Source organism: Mustela putorius, unplaced genomic scaffold, assembly GCF_011764305.1.
Source record: "Mustela putorius furo isolate JIRA1106 unplaced genomic scaffold, ASM1176430v1.1 tig00003907_pilon_pilon_pilon:0A:0A:0A:0A, whole genome shotgun sequence".
NCBI classification, from domain to species: domain Eukaryota; kingdom Metazoa; phylum Chordata; class Mammalia; order Carnivora; family Mustelidae; genus Mustela; species Mustela putorius.
In genome coordinates, this window is record NW_025422055.1 from 2,587,954 (window position 1) to 2,603,470 (window position 15,517).

General features: G+C 44.3%; 1 protein-coding gene across 1 annotated transcript in view; it reads right to left on the bottom strand.

The window, feature by feature from the left end:
* The window catches only part of LOC101686371 (F-actin-uncapping protein LRRC16A), a 265,401-nt gene that overhangs the window by 13,138 nt on the left and 236,746 nt on the right, over positions 1 to 15,517 (bottom strand). The gene's annotated exons all lie outside the window — the stretch shown is intronic.

Sequence of the window (15,517 nt, forward strand, 5' to 3'; positions counted from 1 at the left end):
GGATTATTTTAGACTTCCCTTCTTTTTGTGAAAGGTTAATTCAACAAGACAAGTGCTCTGTCCCAATGGTCCACCTAAAGATCATTATTAAGTGATGGTGAGGGACCTTTCAATTGGTTCAACTCCTAAAATGATAGGCAAGCAAGAAAAAAAAAAAGTTCCTATGAAGAGGGAAACCATGGCAACAAAAAACTCAACTTTTCAACGTAACAAAGATCATTAGCTCATGCCTCTACTCCTTCGGCACACTTTTTAGAACCCAGTTAACTATATTGACTCCAACATCTCTCATTAGGACAAGAGAAGGACCAGTGAGTGAAGAGAGATCATCCTCTCTTAAGAGTAGGTCTCACGTTCAAGGCTTTGGCATCCAAGAACTGAGCTCTAATCTCGAATCTGTGAAGGGGTTGTGAAGTTTTGGCTGAAGTTTTTGTAACATCAGCCTAGTTTCTAGTTTGTAAAATAATGTATTGTAAGGATTAAATAAGATAAAGTGAATATAAATGTTTATAGTGCCATTCAGTGGCCTCACGGCGCTTCACCAACTGGTAGTGATAATAAACATTGGGAATACTGTCATCTTTCCACCTCCTATTCCCAAGTCAAGGACCAGGGTGTGAGGACGCACGCGTAGGTCGTAGACTTAGATAGCCAAAAACTGGGAACAATCTAAAAGCCTACGGAACAGGGAAATGGATAACTCAAATGAAACTTAGTGAAATGATAGAACAGCAGTTAAAAGGCAAAAGAAGTTTCACAGGTAACAACGTGAACGAACCTCAAAAGCTTAATACTGAATGAAAAACGCAAGTTTCGGAAAAAAAATACACATGGTATGGTGCCACTGATGTAAATTCTAAGCCACACAAAATAACACTATATATTGCTCAGGAATCCGTGTACATCTGAACATAGAAACTAAACAGGTAGCGTCCAAACTCATAACAGAGATGCCTTTGAGAAGAGAGAGAATGTAGGTACTGGTCAACACTAAAGTGGTACCTGGTACCACTTTACCAGGGACGTTTTGTATTACTTAAGATTCAACAAATGTTTACTGAGCACCTACTGCATACCAGGCACTCTTGAGAAGGGGAATGGTACAGCTCAGTCACAGCAGGTGGTACCCATGTCAGGTTACTGGGCTGCTGGTAACACTAAGTTCATTAGGTGGCAACCTCCCAACCAACCATTATAAGGGTACCTTGGTAATTAATAATTACTCCTTCAGTAAGTAATAGTAAGTCTCTGTGAACTTTTGTTGCATGGGGATGACTCCATTTTCAAACAACCATCGACAATCCCTAACTGGCTGAATGACTATAATGGGAACTACAAAACTGTAGCCCTTGCCACTTCTCTCATCATTCCCACATTTATTAGGTGCCGATCCCCTGCAAAGATTATTCCTTTTAAAGGTCCTCTGTAACCTCCTCTTTTTTACTTTCTTAGTATTGCTATGGGCTCATGGCAATGAGTCATCCTATCATAAACTATTACTGTCATTATTCTTTTTGGTGCTCAGAATGTCCCGGGTGGAAGCCATTTCAATCTGGATTTTGTAGCCTTTGAAATGGTCCCTTTGGACGTGGGGCCCATCCTTGCTTTTTGACACAAGATATCCTAGGCTCACCTTCTGTTTTTCTGTGCACTTTTAGAATAGATCTGGGTAATTCCTGGTTAATGAATTAGGTTACAAAAATTAAATACTTCCAACCAGATTTTCAGCTGAGTCAATGCTCAAGGGGAACCAAAGACTCAGTCATTCTTAATTGATTTATACCCTCAACAGCAAACCAAGTAAGAGTCTCACATGTGTGGTTTAAAAAGCAATTTCTAAATAAATAAAATAAATCAAATTAACAATTTTAAAGAAAAGTCATTTCTACGCATTTCCATTTTTTAAAATGGTGAGCTGGTGTAGACCTCCAAGAAAAAAAAGAGATGCCTAATCCTTTCTGTGCCGACTGCTTAGATAGGAGCAGGTTTTAAACTTTCCAGAGAGCAGGGCTATGTAAGGCACAACTCTGGGAGAAGTACAATAAATCTGGGTACAGAAGGGGAACAATATGCAGAGATTTCATGAGGTGCTATTTCCCACCGAAACACATCATTACCTCCAGCTCTCCACATCACCCTATTAACTTCCATATCCAGAGTCCCAGAGCATATGAAAGTTAGATGGCATCGCGGTGTTAAATGCGTTGAGGGAGTAGCCCTGACGAGAGCCTATCATGAAAATCACAGGACTAATGTGTGTGTTAACTTGATTTGCTTTCGTACTCTCCAGATCCGCACAATTTTTTTTGCTTGATGCAAGAAAATTAAAAAACCTTTCTCTTCCCACCTCTGTCGTGTCTTCTTCAGGAAAACAGTTCATGGCTCACTTTTTGTTCATTCTCACTCATCTTGCAACTGATGCCAAAGTGAAGTGTTACACTTGTGTGTTTTCTTTAAAAAGTACCTATAACTTAATGCTCTTTCTTAAGGGCTGTGCAGAGAATGAAAGGGCTCGGTTCTGATTGCAAGCAGGCATCTTGAGAGCCCAGGTTAGTGCCGCCAGGCTAAGCAGCACAAGCTTGCGGACACGAGAACCAGGTACATGCCCCTTTTAGCACTGGTATAAAAAAGACCAGTACTTCATTGCCGTATTAAGCGCAATGTTATTCTGACAGTCATAAAAAGTTGAGTAAGATTTTAACCTTTTTAATTGCAAAAGAAAGAATGAGTAATAATGAGGGAAAACTCCAAGTATTAACACTTGAGAGAAGTATTTAAGGCTCTACTAGATCTTTGGAAAATCTACATAAAAATGGAAGGCAGGAATGAGGCGGCCAGGAGATTTAAAAACTCGCCTTCAGAATGGACATCATGGCTCAGTGACATCAAGAGGAATAATCAAAATTAGCCTACAATGTTTAATATAACACATTTTTTTTCTTTTCTAAATAATTTTGGCCTTTACAGGCAGGATTTTTTAGTGTAAGGAGAGGGATGTGACCTGCCTTCAGGCAGGCTCTGAGCAACAGTGACAAACATCTCCAGCCCCCCCCCCTTATAAAAGATTTTATTTATTTATTTGACAGAGAGATCACAAGTAGGCAGAGAGGCAGGCAGAGAGGGAGGGGGAAGCAGGCTCCCTGCTGAGCAGAGAGCCCGATGTGGGACTCGATCCCAGGACCCTGAGATCATGACCTGAACTGTAGGCAGAGGCTTAACCCACTGACCCACCCAGGTGCCCATTAATGTAACACGTTTACTCTGTCCGTAGGATATCAGCTCTATAAAGATGACAAAAAATAATCATTAATACCACCACCACCATCAAAAACCAGATTAAATCCTTTAACAAAATGGGGTGCCTGGGTGGCTCAGTTGGTTAAGCATCCGACTCTTGATCTCAGGGTCATGAGTTGTTCAAGTCCTGCATGGGGTGCCACAATGGGCTTGAAGCCTACTTAAAAAAAGCTTTAAATGCTACAACGATTTATTCTACTGGTTAAAAAAAAACTTGAGTCCAGTAAACCCCAGTGGTGCTAAGTGAAAAGAACAGATGGTGACTGACAGGCCTGATGCCATGGGATTCTGGCTGGAGAGCTGCAGCAGCCAATCAGCAAGCAGGAGATCTCGTTCTCGCTGGATCTCCTGGATCTCCAAGGAGTCTTATAACTCCTTATCCCAAATCTCCAACCTCAAACAGATCTCGGGGTAATGATGGCTTACCACCCAAACTCTGTAAAAAGTAGATCTGGCTCAGAAACCAAGGTCTTTGTCCTATTCAGTTCAACTCCATTTGACTGACATCCCTTCGGAATGGACTCTCCAGGGAGATTTTCGAAAGAGAATGGAATCTCAAGACACCTCTTTCCAAACTGCAGATCCGTTAGTTTGCATGTTATTTGCTCACAACCTTCCATCATCATCATCAACACAGTCCGCTTCATCTATGAGGAAATGTGCCAAATGCAAGGCAACTGTTTGCCACCAGTGATTTTTCACTGGCTTTGGTTGCATTTTAAAATGAGTTTAACTATCTGCAACCCAAGCTACAGGGAACAGTGAGATAAACGGTCTACTGAAGTCACTTCCTACGTGCCACTCTGTGGCGTACTGTAACCCAAGAAGCCTGGCTATTGAAAGCACATGGGTACAGTCTTTACCTGTCATCCTGACCTAATATTAACAATACAGCAAGCCCTCATGAATGCCCTTCATTGACATTCTCTAGCCTTTAAGATTTCAGTATCAAACACCTGCATACAACAGAGTCAGTGACCTGGGAAGTCGAGGCACAACTAGAAGCATTTCTGTGGTTTCACGATGCCCAAGATAGAGGATGCTCTGGAGCAGTTTTTAGGAAAAGACCACTTTGGCCATGCTGACTTGGATGGCTTTCAGGGATTTAAACTGAGCACGTGCTCAAGGGTGGAGGTCGATGAAGCTGCTTCCAGAGGAAAATCCTGGGTTGGTTGCTGGTTGCAGAGCTCTGGCTGGGCGGTCCTCTGTCTGAGGAAGAAAATAGTCTCATGGCTCAATTTGGATAATCAGATGTTAGGTGTGAAGCTGGCTGCATGAGTTCTGGAGGCTAAGGCTTCACCCCTCCCAGCAAGGAGAACAGAGCCCCATGCAGGCATAGTGGGGCATGGTTTATGTTTATGTTTACTTGTTTATGGTTTGTTTGTTTTAAAATTCCTCTTAACTCTGTTCACTCACTTTACCTTTCAATTTCTATTTTATTAATTACTAAATGTGCCACCTAAAGTAGCTTCTCTCAAGGAAAGCAGGACATGTATAACTCTAAGAAGCAACTCTGTGAATAAGGTTACACAATCTAAACTTAAATATATCAAAGAAATGCAGTTACATCTGGAGCATGGAAATAATCTGTTTTCTGTTTCTGGTCTAGGTTCCAAATGTGGGTTTCAGTCTGGAAGTCAGCAGGATTTTCAGAATACAAATCAAGGCCCAAAGCTAAAAATTATTTACTTTATATTTTGATTTTGTTAAGGAACAGGCTAGGGGCACCTGGGTGACTCAGTTGGTTAAGCGTCTGTCTGCCTTTGGCTCAGGTCACCATCCCGGGGTCCTGTGATGGAGCCCTGCATCGGGTTCTCTGCTCGGGGAGCCTGCTTCTCCCTTTCACTGCACTGCTCCCTTTCCTCCTATCTCAAACAAATGAATAAAAATAAAAAAAAAAAAAAAAAAAAAAAAAAAGGAATAGGCTTGTGATCGATGTTTGACCACAGCCCTGGTGGCTGGGAAATCAAATACCAAATTCTAGCAGTGTTGGCAGCTTCCTCAGAAGCAAGTTTGGGGAAACCAAGAATTCGGAGAGGCCAGCTTTGCTCTGAATTTCCACTTGGAGCTCAAGAAGGAAGATGACCTCATCCCAACCCCAATGGGATCCCATCCCTCAACTACAACTGGGACAAAGAGATTGACGTCGAATCACGACGGCCATCGAATGCAGCCTGCTTCTACTCAGATGGTCCCCAGCACCAAGCAGAGCTCTGCACCCAGGCTCTCCCCACATCCACCTGCAGCTTAGATCCTGCTTCCTGTCATTCCCATGTTATTCCAGCCCGCTCGTTCCCTCCACGGCAAGCCTCTACTTTCAAAAGATGTTTGGTTAAACCCCCAACTCCATCAGGCAAGAAGGAAAGCCAGGAAACCAACTGAACATGGAGCAAGGAGCATGGCCCGATTCGCCTGGAATGAATCCAGACTGGCCCACCTATGTTCTCTGAACGGGCAGCTCGCAGAGGCAGAGCGCCCCCTGTCCCAGGTCTCTCTGCTGCTCATTCCCAGCACCTCCAACACAAGTTAGAATGCTCCCAGTCCACTGACAGGAAGAGTCAAACCGCGTAAGGACAGAATGGCCTGCAGTCATGCAGACCAGCCCCTGGAGCTCCCAGTGCAAAACCCTTGCGCGCATGGGCTCTTTCTCAGCCAACCTTTGCTGCCCGTGACCCAGGCCAGCCTGAAGGCCAGGGATCAGCAGAGAGGGTACGGGCTTGGGAGCAGTGCCCAGCTCTGGCTGTCCCTTAACTAGCAATGAGCTCCGGGGCAGGTGTTTGAATATCGCTGACCTCTGGGAGTCTTGCCTGAAAAATGGGCTAAAAGCTCCCACACGTGGCTGCTGCGACAAACTCACACGGGGCGGTAGTGGGGATGGGGCTCTCCTTTTTTCTTATCCAACTTTACTGAGAGTTGAGATCATGGAGGACAGAACCTATAATCCCATTCTTCGAACCTCGTAGTTTTAAAGATAACCTTTTCACACAAGGAATTATTTTCTAGAGTCTGCAGAGAAATCTATTACTGACACTGGATGGTATCCACTACACAGAAATCAGAAAGACCTAAGTCCTGTGCTCTTAAGGAGAAGAGAATCTCGTAGGGAAGCAGAGCCAAGCAATAACCATAATGCAAAGCCAAGTCACTGAACAGGATTCACTGAACAATTATTATGTACCGAGCAGTGGGCACTGGGCCATGGGAGATGCAGTCAACAGCACAGCCGGGTCCCTGCCCTCCAGGAGCTGAGAGTCCAGTGTGGGGAGGTGGACAAAACATCCCTCCAGGAGTAAGGAAGTTCATTTTCTGTGATGATCAGTGCTGAGAAGACCAAGGATTATGATATGGTGTTAGGACTGGAGGGCTTCCTTGCCCAGAAGGGTCAAGGGAAACATCTGAGAAAGAGGCAGTTGGGTTGAGACCTGCAGCGTGGGAAGAAGTGGCTTTGGGAAGATCCGGGTTGGGGGGTGTGTTCCAGTGGAACAGCCCATGAGATGGGAGCCATGGCAAGCTCTGGAGAAAAGCAGTCAGCCACCATGGCTGGAGGGAAGTGAACAAAGGAGAGAGCAGAGAAAGGTGGAGACAGAGAGACGGGAAAGCACATTTATTCTGCGTGCGATGGGAAGCTGTTGGACGGTCTGACACCTGGGAAGGTTCCCAGGCTGCTGGGTAGGGACTGACAGGTCGCAGACAGGCAGGAGCGTGGGCTGCCGGTATGTGTCACCCAGGGTGACAAGGCTGAGGGACAGAGCGGGACAGGGCACTCTGGGAAAGGGAGCAGCTAAGCCCGCTGGGCAAAGCTGGTGTCACAGGTGGGGACCGGGCGTGCCTGAGGGGCGTCCACGGCTCTGGTGTGGACACACTAAGTATGACATGTCTGCTGGACATCGAACTGAGACGTCAGTGGAGCAGTGGAAGATACAAGCACAGCTCAGGGTAAACTGGGGTAAATGTCGCGAACATAGAAAGACTACACAGTCGGGAAGGCAGTGATCACCACAGGGGAGTGTGTCTACACCGAGGCTGCACGTGCTGACCACCCGCTCACACCCAGCTGCTGAGCCCAGGCACACCCGCCATCCCAACGGGACAACTCGGCCAGGGCCTGGCAGGCACCCCCACTCGACATGTCCACCACCGTCCGTTTCTGGCGAGACCTGCCATTCTCCCGGGGGCCTCGTCTGCACGGACTCCTTGCTCCTTAAACAATATATGCATGAGCTCGCCCTTCCTGAGTCTACAGAACTGGGGTGTGGCCTCCAGCCTCTGCGCCGCCCTCCACCCTTCACCCCTGCCCACACCCTAATGCTACGACAGTTGCTGAATCTGCGACGTTCTTGCCTTGCTCTGAACCTTCGTGTGTGCCGCTCTCGGCCACGTTTACTTACTCATTCTGCTGCCAACCGACTTCTCTTTCCAGTGCCTTCTCTCAACGTCCCAACAGTTACCGAGCACCCACTATGTGCCAGGCGTGATGCTTAGAACCTTCCTCCAGGAAGCCTTCCTTGACCACACCCCTCCCCCATGCTGGGCTGGGCAACGTACCTTCTAGAACAGCACTCACACACCACATCCAACACTTCACCGTATCTAAGGTGGTCCTTAATGAGGCGCCATGACAGAACACAGATGCACACCTCAGGAAAAGCAACCGTACAGAGGCCCAAAACAGCAGGAGGAAAGGGGCGAGTCTGTTTAGCCGAGACCTTCAAGGGTACCATGTCCTCCCCCTGGTCTGGATCTCTCTGCTCAGGCCCCACTGTGCCATGAGGAAGAGTAGGTCAGGGTGAGGAGCTGGGCCCATCTAGTGCTGGGGACAAGCTGAACTCCATTGGGGAAAGTGAGCTTCTGGTGACGATGGTTTCTCAGACATCTTTGATGGTGACCAATCCTTTTTACTTAACTTTTTAGGTTTTACTTATTTATTTTTAGGACTTTCTGCAGCCAACATGAGGCACAATCCAACCCCGAGATAAGGAGTTGCGTGTGTTTCTGACGGAGCTGGCCGGGTGCCCCCCACATTGTGACCCACCCTATGTATATGGAATGTATTTTCCGTAACGACCTGACGCCTGCGTGCATGGACGTGTTGTTGAAACAAACATTTGGTGTAATCTGGTACTTTATATTCGTAATACTTTATGTTGCATTTCAGAGGAATATTTTTTTTTAAGTCCTGGTCAAAACCATGACATTGACTTGATGAGCCACTTGGGGGTTGAGACAGAGGTTTGAAAGACACATTCTTTTCTAATTCTAATTCGAACCTTTCCAGATGACCTCATTTCGGTGGCAGACTCCCATCTCTCCACACCCAAGCAAATGCGTGTGTGGGCTTTACACCGATGCCAGCTCCGTGATGTCCAGAATGAGCTGTGCCATGTCCGCCCTTTGGCATGGCAAACTCGGTGGGGATATACTGGTTCCCTCATCTTCCATTTTCAGCAAGAAGCTGAGAATGTCGTTCAAGATGGACGAACAAGAAGCAACTACTGAACGGAGAAATGGCCCGCCGGTCTGCATTTTTAGTTCAGGAAGTCTTTGATAGCTCAAAACTACCTAAGGCTTCAATGAGAAATACTCCTGCCTCCTCCCTGGGTGCCCCGGCCAGCAGCCATCTTGTCCAGCTTTTTTCTCTCCCCTGTTCCCGGGTAAGCGAGCCGCCTTGAAGGACTGCTCACCCTCACCGTCTTCGTGAGACGAACAGACGACACAGACACACACTTACTATCTAAAGGAACTGTTCTCTACGATTTGAATATTGTTTAATTCAGAAATTAAAGAGGACATTTAGTCTTTGGTTTCCACTGGCAAGCAGTGATAATCTCGAGCTTTCTGACAGAAGAGAGAGGTTGTTGAAGCAAATGTGTGTACTCTGCAAACATGAGTTTTCTAAGGGTTGCAAAGTGGGACTGATTTTAGAGAAATCATCTAATGTTGGTTCTATTGCACTATCCCCAGGAGTACTGAATCTGCGATTGCTTGTGACGGACTTAACTAGTTAGGACTTTAAAAAAAAACACGTCCAGTTTAAGGGAAATATAAGTATACTCTGTGTCCTCAACACACACACACACACACACACCCCTCTAAACAATGGAATGTTTTTGTCCATTTGTTTCATCAACGCACAGGCTATTAGGGTCATTCGCGTAATTTAACTCAAGAGAAAAACCAAAATTATCTTTTACAATTATCATTACGTGTCGGAATTGAGCTTGGAAGAATCATCACATCCTCTGCAAGTCAGATAGTGGACCTGGATGCTGGTTTTGGAATGCCCTGATGCCACAGCTAGTGCACGTTTTTAAGTCATTTTATGGGGGGAGGGATTTAGTAAGTCCTCCCCGTGTTCCTCCTCAGGAGTTTGGTTCATATTGGGAGCAGTGCAGCTGTTCCGTCACAGGCCAGGAAAATGTACAGGGATGACTATAGAAATGGGATGTCACAGGGATTTCCCATGAGGTCTCCTTTGTCCCTTGGGGGCTCCTGAGGGTGGTCACTGCTGTTTGTTAGGCTTTCTAAAAAAGGGTTTTCGGGGTAGATCTCTAGGGAGCTCCCTGGAATAAGGCCTCTGTGAACAGTAATGGTGTCAGTCAAAAATTAAAAGATTAAGGTAACTGTTAGTTGTCAGGGAATGGTGACCTCTCTGGGGACTTGTGGGTGCCACTGGCATTTCCACAAAGGACTGCCACAGAAATCACCAAAAACTTCGAGGAACATACAACACCCATTCTAGCTGCACTATACAGACTGTACTATAGTTGTGAAAATCAATATTTGGAAATCAAGAGGTTTTCATAGGTTGCTTTGAAACCCCATGTTTCTTGTGCTCTCTTTCTCAAATAAATAAAATCTTAAAAAAAAGCTTAAAAATTATATATTAAAATTCAATGCTGAATTTGTTAAGGGAAAATAATTGTTATTTTGTCATTGAAATAAGGATTCATAAGATGTACTTGATAATAATTCAAGCCTTTTAAAATTCTTTTCCTAGGAAACAGCAGTAAGGAGATGAACAGCTTCTCTGCATGAATATCTTTTGATTTCAAATGGGTATGATGCTCATTAAAATAATTGAAAGTATTACATACAATTAGTGAGCTAGTTATGCTACGAAGCGGACCCTGGCTCTTCACCCACTTGGCACACGATCCTAAACCCCGAGCTTCTGGGATTTTTTTTAAAGGTGATAAACTATATATAGCGATAAATTAAATACTGAGAAATAACTCATCAGTAGAATGTGAACCGCATCCCTTGATACTCCGAAGGCCAATGACAAAGTGAAGTTGAAAGAGACAGCTGGGAATACTGATCTCCTAAGAGCACCTGCTCGCAGGGAAAGAACAGATGGTCTGCGGACAGTCAAGCAGCGAAGGAAATACGCGTCTCAGTGTGACACAGAAGGCATGGGTGCCGAGATTATAAGCACTGAGCAAGTTAATTAATCATTATCGGCAACAGAATAACACATGGAAAGGCAAGGAATGGCCCAGGTAAACCTGAAGTGGATAGATTCATTTTGACCAACTGAGTGTGTCAGATTTTTGACACAGCGGTTTCCAGTCATGTATCAAACCTGCAGGCTTACATTAGGGTTACTGGGCACACGTCCTTCACTTGTGTTCCTGGTTACATAGCAATTTAGTCTGGAATTAGTAAGCAGATAGGTTACACAAAGCAATGCAAGTCTAATTAAATCTAACGGAAGCTTTAATTCTGGAAGTAAGAAATCCACCATATAGGACAGCCATATACTGGTTGAACACGTAGACTATGGTACCGAACTGCCCGCCTTTGTTCAAGGTCACTTGAACAAGTTACTTAGCTTTTCTATGCCTCAGTTTCCCCATTTGGCAGACACAAGAAATTAATGAGATCTATCATTCTAGGTGGTTGAAAGGAGTGAATTGGTTCCTCTTTATACAGAGCTAAGAACAGTGCCTATCACATTACAGGGACCACACCCAAGTGTTAAATAAACGAACAAGAGGACTTCTGATTTTTCTCTCTGGAGTGAACTGGCATCAGAATCTCTGGGGCTAGGAGAGTGGACACAGGCTGGAAAAAATCTGCAGCTTATTCTAATAGTTTGTGTTCTTTCTGCCCCTCCATGACGCCATCACTTGGACTAGATAACTTCTTTGCTTCTTTCTAGCTAAAAGAAAAAGAGATAATTATTTGACTGAAGACAGTTTTGTAACTCTGCCTTTTTAACTTAAGAAAAACTGCCTTTTCCTTCAACAATTATGAAATTAAGGCTGATGAGAAGGTCTCGGGCGTCAAACCACTCATCAGTCACCCTAACTTCAGCCCTCACTTAGTAAGTTTAAGAAATCAGTCATATATAGGTTGTTTCCGTTTCCAAAAAGACAACCACTGAACTCAACCAATATAAATTTCTACCCCTCATTTATGGTGCTAACCCTTCCTTAGTGTGATTATAGTGTGGTTCCTTACAGAGACATAAGGACTGAAATGGGATTGACTTTTGGACCAGGGAGACATGGAAGAAACATGATGATAAGATTATCTAGGGGTAGGGAAAAAAAGAGCCGTCCAGATTGCCTACTAAGTTTGTTAAAGAAATGTTCAAAAATAGATTTAGCAGATGTCATGAACATCACAGGCAAAAAAAATGCCAGGATCCTGAGTCTATAAGTAGAATCTCTAAGGAGAAGGTTGGAGGAGTCCAAGTTACTTTGGAATGCCCTAGGGATAGTATCACGGGCTCTGAGCTATCAACCAACATTTCAGGGAAGAGCAAAGTTACATCCCCACGCTTGCCAGGGCTCTGCTGGGGGGGGGGGGGCACAAGTCCTACCCAGCGGGGCTTCACGATTCCACATGGGAAAGCTTGTCTGCAGGCACAGATGCACTTGGACTTCTGGGAATCTTCCACCCAGCAGTTAACCTTGTGTCCTAGCTTCCTGGATCACTTAAGCCAGAAATGTTGCCAAGGAATAGGCACAGGCTCATTTAGAAAACCAAAACAAATTCAATGTCTCTGCCTTGAAAAGCTGTTCTTCAAACTCTTTTAAAATGGTCCCACGTAAGGACCACAGCATGAATCTGGTGACAGACGTCAATGAGAAACACAAATGACTTGTCACTCTGATCACGAAAGGCAGTGGCAGGGGGCGGGTAGTTTTAAAAGGTGAGACAAATCCTCTCTCTCTTTCAAATTCGCTCTGAATTTGTGCCACTGGCTTAGGGTAAGAAGCCCAGAGCCCAGAAAATTGATTTTCTTTAGGCGACAGAGCCCTGCCCTCGGGGGAGCTGTCGTGGTGTGTAATGTGCTGTCTGCAGGTGGCTGAGGACGACGGCGGGCGTAGGGTATCGAGAACATCCTCGCAGTCCAAACACACACTGTGGACGCACGGACGTTCCTGCTCATTAAACTGACAGCAATCTCAGCTTGGCTTTCCGCTACTTCACAAGTCATTAGCCTCATTCAAACAATGATTAAAGCATTCGCTGGAACAGACCAAAGCAGTTCTCATGACTTAAAAATTCTGCCCATGTATTTGGGTTTCTGTAGAGAGCTCCGTCCTGTTTCTCAGGTCACCCCCCTCAACGCCTTCCACCCTGCTCCGCCCCACGATGCTAGAGGTGTTCATGTCAGGAGTGACAATCAGGGCCAGGAAAGGACCGCCCTTCTAACCTGGGCCACCGTCAGAGCGTGGTTCTGAGAGACCTTGGTCTAGTCCTGCTTCCTCTGTGTCACGGCGACAGGAACATTCTTACAAAACGGAAGCCACTCGGGGCTGGGCATTCCTGAAGCGTGGTTTTCCCCTCTGGTCCTCCATTTTAAAATATAAACCAAATGCATCTGCATTTTTTAAAAAAGGTACAGACTTCTAGCTGTCTGATAAACAAGTCCGAGGGATATAATGTATGCCCCTATAGGTAGAGTTAGTACCCTACTGCCTACTGGAGAGTTGCCAAGAGGAGATCATAAAAGTTACCACCAGGAACAAAAAGTCTGTAACTATGTGTACAGATGTTAACTTACCGTGGTCATCCTTTTACAATATATACATATATCAAATCATTATGTCATACACCTCAAAGTAAAACAATGTTGGGATGTCTGGCAGGCACCATCAATAGAGCCTAAAACTCCCGACTGCAGGGGTTTTGAGTTTGAGACTCACATTAGGTGTAGAGTTTACTTTAAAAACAAATAAGAAAAGGGGAGCCTGGGTGGCTCAGTCGGTTAAGGGTCAGACTCTTGATTTTGTCTCAGGGTCCTGGGATCGAGCCCCATGGTCCGCACTGGGCGGGGAGCCTGCTTAAGTCTCTTTCTCTCTGCCCCTTCCCCCGCTCATGTGCACTCTCTCCCTAATAAATCTTTAAGAAAATAAAAATTAAAAATAAAACTTAAGAGTATTATATGTTGATTGCATCTTAATAAAAAAATAAATTTAGGGGCGCCTGGGTGGCTCAGTGGGTTGAGCCTCTGCCTTCAGCTCAGGTCATGATCTCGGGGTTCTGAGATCGAGCCCCACATCCGGCTCTCTGCTCAGAAGAGAGCCTGCTTCCCCCTCTCTCTCTGCCTGCCTCTGCCTACTTGTGATCTCTGTCAAATAAATAAGTAAAATCTTTAAAAATAAATAAATAGATAAATTTAAAGAAATTATTCCTCTCCTCTCACTCTACCCACCTTAAGAACAACCACCTTTTTCTTTCACATGACAAAACCAAAGAAAATCAAAGAAAAACAAAGTTAACACAATGAAACACCATCCTTACAGTAGCTAAGTCAGTCAGTCTTAGGCAACATACTCTCATCCTTAACCACACAACTGACACAAATGCAACAAAATACATCTTACTAGCTCACGTTTTCTTTATTCCTTCCCAGCTCACACATGACTGAATAATTCTGGCAGGAAATGTGACAGAGTTAATTCTGAATATTTAATTCATATTTATTTTCTGTAACATACTGATTTTCTTTTAGGGCTAGCCTAAGACCTTACAGAAATAGTCACCCTATGTTAACTTCCGTTGCCTCAAGATGCAAACAAGGTAAAAAAAAAAAATACTAAAGCTACATTTTATAATATACTAGACAAGTTAGTAAAAAACTTGAGAATTCCCAGATATAGACCAAATACACTTGTAAGTTTACAGAGTTATATAGCAAATTATTTGTCATTTTTCCCTATACTAGAATGGTCTTTGAAATCTAGGACTTGTATTTTTGGCTTTCTTTATTCTTTTCTTTCTTTCTTTTTTTTTTTTTTTTTAAAGATCTTATTTGTTTATTTGACAGACAGAGATCACAAGCAGACAGAGAGGCAGGCAAAGAGAGAGGGGAGAAAGCAGGCTCCCCGCTGAGCAGAGAACCCGACACGGGACTCGATCCCAGGACCCTGGGATCATGACCTGAGCCGAAGGCAGCGGCTTAACACACTGAGCCACCCAGGTGCCCTCCTTTTTTTTTTTTTTTAAAGATTTTATTTATTTGACAGTAAGAGATCATAGGTAGACAGAGAGAGGAAGGGAAGCAGGCTCCCTGCTGAGCAGAGAGCCCGATGCGGGGCTCAATCCTAGGACCTTGGGATCAAGACATGAGCTAAAGGCAGAGGCTTTAACCCACTGAGCCACCCAGGCACCCCTGTATTTCTAGCTTTCTTTGTAAGCTTCCTTGTATATATATGATAGGGTTTTATCTGGAGGATTCTCAATTATTTTATTTACAGACTTTAACACATAACAATGGCTTATAAATACTCAAAGCATGATCTCTTCTTCTGGACTAGAAAAATAATAGCAGGCACATCAAGTCCTTGGTTTTAAAAGTTGAAAATAAATATCATTCCTCACAATGGCTTAATCTAAAAATTACTAGAATTATTAGCTGATGTAGAAACATTTGGGCAAAAAAGTGGCCGAGATACTGTCTCAGCGGCACCTCTCAGATTATGAGGAATTCCTAAAAACATGAATTATTTTAGTGAAACATAAAAATATCGAGAGGCACATACAACTGTTTTTAATGGTAAAGTAAGAAGTTAACTATACTACTAATACAAAATTCTAAAATAATGAAATATGAAGTTAAGTAAAATTATCCTCAGAGGGGAAAAAAGAAACCAAACCTATCAACACGCTGAACACTCCAGGTATGTGGCCAGATGCATATGCGACATGAAATCCAGAAAGTGATTTAGGAATCAAGGCCTACTGCTGGGTGAGCCCTTGATGT